The following is a 5,937-nucleotide window of genomic DNA, read 5'->3' as shown; positions in this document are numbered from 1 at the left end:
AGCAGAATGGCTTCAAGCCAGTGAGCACCTAGGCGGCTGTGCACCACAGATGAATCCCCAGACTAACAGCAACTAAGCCTTGTGATTCATTCTTTGTTATAGGAGTTGTCGTGAAAATTCTCTGTGCAAGAATTTTTAGTATGAGACAGTACATACTAGCACTCTGTATGATGCTGTAATGGTGGATATACGTCATCATACATTTATCCAAACCCACAAATGGGCACCACCAAGAGTGAGGCGTAATATAAACTATGGACTCTGGGTGACTACGATGTGTCAGGGTAGGTTCCTCACTTGCTACAAATGGACCACTCTGGTGGAGGATGTTGTTAATGGAGGAGGCTGTACGTGTGGGGGAAATCTCCGTACCTTCCACTCAACTTTGCTGTAAACCTAAAACAGTTCTGAAAGATAAAGTCTATTAAAAAAGAATTTTCAGTTCACGGTTGCCTGGTGGGTTGGCTGGGAATTCCTGCAGGTGGTACAAAGCAGAGGTAGCAGGTGGAGTGAATGAGGCTCAGATGGGAACCATGGGCTCTACCATCTCTGCCTCTCACTGTGTGGCCTTGACCTCTGTTTCCTCGATTATAAAATGAGGAAGATGGGCTTGGGGATCCACAGCTGCATTCTGATTTTATGGTCTTCATTAAAGATACTTTTCCAGGTTCTATCTTCTTGAAAGAACTGTGCCTTGAAATAAAGGGATAACTAGGCACACAGAAAAGACCCCGCTTTCTCAATGGAGGCCCTCAGGGCTCCATCTGGTTTTGTTGGCCAGGTCCAGAAGTATTGCCATTGATCCAGCTAAGGTTTTGTCTTCATCCAAGGGGGCCTCTGTGCTCTGGGTTCTACTCAGAGTAGGTGCTGGGGCTGCTCATGGGGGGCACAGAATCTCTTCTGCACGTCCCACAGCAAGCTGGCCTCTCACCCAGGAGGATCACGGTCTTCCTGGGAGGAGCTTCAGCCACGAGCCCAAGCCCAGGAACCTGACAGCGGGGTCGGTTTGCTGACATTCAGGCCAGAAGGTCATTCCTCCTCGGGCCTGTTTGGTTCTTCTTCCTCCCTTCCCTTCCCAGGATGCCACCGTTGGGCCAGCAGGAGCTTCAGAGATGTGCTAATCTTTCTCTTGAAGTCCCTGGCAGACACTGAGCCTACCCAAAGCAGAATGTTATTTTTAACATCAGCCGGCAGTTCCCGAGTCTCTCACCCTGGGACTCATGCTTGCACTCCAGCCCCTCGTCAGGGCCTCGGTCTCGACTCCTTTTAAATTCAGATAAGCGTTTGCAGGGCTCACCTACCACGCCTGTTTGGTAGCAGCAGGAGTTAAAGAACTCTGGCAGCTTCTAAGCCTTTAATCAGTGAAAGCATTTGATGGAATCAAGCAAGTTTTCAAGGTTTCGCTCCTGTTCATCTAGCAAAACACCAAACCCCAGCCCTCGATTCAGGGCTGCAGGCAGGCCTGGCTGTCTGTACCCTGACTTGCTGCCTGTTGCCTCGCTGCAGGGACAAGCCCATCCAGTTAGCGCTCCTTGTAATTGGAGGAGTAACTTATTTCCCTTGGTCTCTTTCCATTCCACCCACCGCCCACACCTTTCTTTTCCTTCGAAGTGTTTCCATACCTTCTTCTCCTCTTCGGAGTTCAGCAACCTTCCCCCGACTCTTTCTGCACTGCCCAAAGCACACACCTGTGGGCTGGTCCTGGGATATATGAGATGAGTGATAGAGATTCAAGGAGTTCCGGTCAGACCAGCGTATTACAAGCCCCCACCCTCCCCCCAACACACAGTGCTTCCATCCTTCTGGGTTAACCCTGGAAATGGCCTTGGCAGGGTGGGTACTAGGCCAGTGACTGAGTCTTTAGATGAAGGGCTGCCCAGGTTCTTTGCTCTCCCCTCTGAGAGAATTTCCCACAGAAGCAGGGAACCAGGTTGAGGATAGGCTACACAATTTTTCCTGGGTCTTTTCTGGAAATCTGTTGGTGGCTGGTTGTTGGAAAGGATCTAATTACATGGAAAAAAGCAGCTGCATCCAAAGTTGGGGGCAGTGGTTTCATGTACATAAAAATGAGAAGAGCAATTCCACGGCAAGGAAGCATTGCCCTTCCAGGGAGCTGGCTATGCCCCAGAGTTCTTCCAGTGCCTGCTGTGTGCTGGGCAGCAAGATGGGGCCTGGGCCTTGCTGAGAGTGCTAGGCCCTTGGTGGTCCAGCCCTGGGCATTCAATGACTCAGTGGAGAAGGGGCCCAGGGTTTCCATTTGATCACTTTCTTCCCTAGTCTTTTCTGCGTCATGGGAAAGACAAAGCCTATGGCAAAAAGTTCAGGAGATGAAAATCCATTCAGAAAGGAGCCCATAGGGTGTGTGAGAGAGTGTGTGTGTGTGTGTGTGTGTGTGTGTGTGTGTGTGTGTGTGTTGTGTATGTGTGCCTGTTGGGGAATACTTGTAACATAGATGGCTTTCATTTCAGGACAATGGAATGTAGCAAAAATGCTCTCTTTACGCTCATACACGGACACACCCATGAATGCTCACTCTATATACATTCCCTGCAAAGGAAATGTTCTTCTTTCTGCTGTGTGTCCATCCAGTGGGGTCTTCCAGCACGCTAATTCAATATCTTAATTGTTTTAAGATCCAGGAAAAGGCTCAGATATACCCTCGGGAGCACGAGAGGATGCAGAGGAGCTGGCAGCAGCTTCCTCCCCTCCATGTCTGCTCCCTCAAAGGCCTCCAAGGAGTCATGAAAGAGAAGAGCATAAGGCAGTCTGAGGAGCCGAGAGCTGGATGCAGAGTTCATCCTGGGGTCAGGGTCGCCAAGCTAAGTAGCTGAAGCTCTGCCTGGAAGGAGAGGCTGAGTCAAAAGCTGAGGGTCAAGGTGAGAGGGTGGTGGGGAGAGGGACAGCTGTGGCTGGTTTACTTCTCAGGAAAAAGTCCTGCAGGTGGGGCATATCTTCAGAAATGGTCCTCTGCATAACCGTCATCCACTCTCCGCTTCTACATGGCATTCTGAATCTCCCCTCCCGCCTCTGCCACACTGCAGCAAAATGGCTGTCAGGAAATCAATCATTTCCAACCTAGTGCAAATTTAAGCCAATGTATTCTCTCTCCCAGGGTCATTTGCATTGTAAGCCTTAGCCCTGATTGCTAAATAAAAGCCTTTTCTCCTTATAAAGGACGGTCACACATCAACCCACTGATAGGAGAGAAATTTTAGGGGCAGGAGACCTTATGGACTTTGGAACTTTAGTTCCTTCCAGCTCCAGTCCTGCTCTGGAGAACAGGAGGCTGCTTCCAAGGTCTGACCTTCCAAGTTGGAAACCTCTCCTCCACTTGCCTTCAGTAGTACCTGAAATTCTCACTATTTGTCTCTTAAGGTTAAAGCATTTCCCTGCAAAGCCAAGTTTCCTCAACCGTTGTCTAGGATGGGGGCAATACAGTGACTGCACAAGGGACAATCATATTCATTTCCACATCATGGTGACATCTCAGACCTGGACATAACACAGAACAGTTCATTTTGATGTCCAGAAGAGGAAAGAAGCACGATGTGGTAGAAAGAGGTCTAAATTTAAAGTCAGGAGACCTGAGTCCATTAATAGCTACGTGGTCTTAAACAGCTTATGTTTTATATCCTCATCTGAAAAATGAAATGCAAACCGTTTTTCATGGAATGGTTGTGAGGGTCAAAAGAGGGAGTTCATGTGAAAGAACTTTTAAAGTTGTAAGTCCTATAAAAATGTAAGTTTTTGTGATATTTGAATTAGTGAGACATAACTCCGTCCTTTTGCTGATGGGTCCCTCCAAGGCACTGGGCCTGCAATTCAGGTTCCTGCCACTAGAGGGACAGTGTTGTCTATTATTAGCCTGCAGAAACCAAGCATTGTACTTAGGCACTTCATTCCTATGCACCACAGCAGTTACCTGGAGGTCTCTGTGCATGCTGGGACCCCGGGCTTGGATAACAGCCCCTTGACAATAAATGTGAACTTTATTTGCTTTACATCAGGACCTGGAACTAAGTCTGTACTTCTTTTTAGATGCTTCTAGTCCCTGAAAGTAGTAAAGGAGCCCAAGAGTAACTGTCTTTAATAAATCAAGTCATGGACACTGCCTGATATTATTTTGATAAACTGAGTTGCCTCACAGCCTGAAAATGAGGGTACTGGTTCTATCTTTCTCTTGGTTTCACAAAGCCAGACTTTTCCATCTTAGGTGAGCATGTAATAAGTGAGACTTTCTTTAAGCTTTATTGAGGGGATCCCAAATGGTCCAGTCTGTGGTGGTTAGTCCCAAAATGCACCATCACAGGTCACTTCATCCTCTACTAGGCAACATTTGCATCTCATTTAGACAATTGTTAATGTGGTACAGGCTGTAAGCCCTGAAACCCATCTCTCAGGGAATTTGGCTTTAACCGTAGAACATGAGGAACAGCTTTCCAGCCAATCAGTTGGATGCAGGGCTCATAAAACTTGAGGGTGGCCAGAATTACAAGGTCAGAGACCAACACAGAGATACATGCAGGAGACATTCCAGCTTCTCCTTCCTCCAGCTGTGCACTAGCCAGCAGACTAGACAACTCAGTGATTTTTTCACCCCATTCTCCGTGTTCCTTCTTTACTTTGTCTCTATGCTACACTGTCTCCAGAGAGTTGGGGGTGAGGCTGTCAGTTTTCCCATAGTATCATTCCTGCCTGAGTGCTGGAGACTGAAGCACTGGGCTCCTGAACCCTGAGCAAAAGCTTAACTCATGTTAGAGCGGCAACCAATGTTAATTTTCTAAAAGATGTCCCATGGGTCAGGAGCTACATGGAATCTGTAGGGCTGAGCCACTAAGCTAGGAACACTCCACCTTGCTCCTACATTTCTAATTCATGTCAGTAGAGCAGAGGTAGAGACCCTTTTCAGAGAGGAGGAGTAGTAGTAGTGCTTTGCCCCCAGTACTTTTTGGAACAGAGAAGACCCAATACCTGTCTGTATTTGGCTCCAGGCTGTGTGTCACTTGTTAATGGAACTCCTCAAGTCTCTCTCTATAAGCTTCCAGGGGGGGAAGCGTCATCATGTCAATAGCTTGAAATTGGCCATGATCAGGTATTTATACCACAGAAATTGGCAAGCACGACAAACCAGTGTCCTTTTTTGTCCCAGATGGCTGGTTATTAAACATTTTCCAGCACACTCCTGCACAAGGCCATCAGGCAAGGTGCAGCAGATAACACTAGCTGTTTGTCCATACTTATTCTTAAATAAGCTCTGCCCTTAAAACACAACCACTGCGGCGCCCAGTGGTTGGAGGCATGGCGGGCTGGTGGCGGGCGCTCCTGTGCACCGCCCGGTGCTACCCTTGGCCCACGAACTTGCTGCTCTACGCTGCGCTCTTCTCAGCTGGCGACGCACTGCAGCAGTGGCCGCGGGGAGGCCCTGCCGACCGGCGGCACACACAGCGCATGGCCACCGTGGCCGTGGCCTTCCACGCGAACTTCAACTATGTGCGGCTGCGCCTGATGGAGCATGCGCACCGTCCTGGCCAAGGTGCTGTGCGACCAGGCGCTCAGCGGGCCGGTGTACGTCTCTGCCTTCTACTTCGGTATGAGTATTCTCCAGCAAAAGGCTGACATATTTTGGGACCTGAGACAGAAATTCTAGAATACATATAAGAGTGGTCTGATGTACTGGCCTTTTGTACAGGCAGCTGTTCTGTCTTAAGCTGGGCACAGTCCAAACCTTTACCTACTTTGGCCCAAGGCCCATAAAACTGTATTTTCTTGGAGATGGTTATGACTTGTAGGCATTGATGCCCCTGGCCCAACTTGCATATACGCTCTGAAAACCATCTCGTCACACCTCTCCCCAGCTTCCCTGGTGCCAGGGTGGTTAAGAATCCACCTGCTAATGCAGGGGACACGGGTTCGAGCCCTGGTCCGGAAAGATCCCAC

General features: G+C 48.8%; 1 pseudogene across 1 annotated transcript; it reads left to right on the top strand.

The window, feature by feature from the left end:
• Nucleotides 1-5,298: 5,298 nt before the first annotated feature.
• Nucleotides 5,299-5,647, top strand: LOC309820106 (mpv17-like protein; annotated as a pseudogene). Its single transcript has one exon. The product of its transcript is annotated as a mpv17-like protein (transcript).
• The last annotated feature ends 290 nt before the right edge of the window (nucleotides 5,648-5,937 follow it).

Source organism: Grampus griseus (assembly GCF_964374135.1).
Source record: "Grampus griseus genome assembly, chromosome: 3".
NCBI lineage: Eukaryota > Metazoa > Chordata > Mammalia > Artiodactyla > Delphinidae > Grampus > Grampus griseus.
This window is presented reverse-complemented; position numbering and strand designations above follow the sequence as displayed.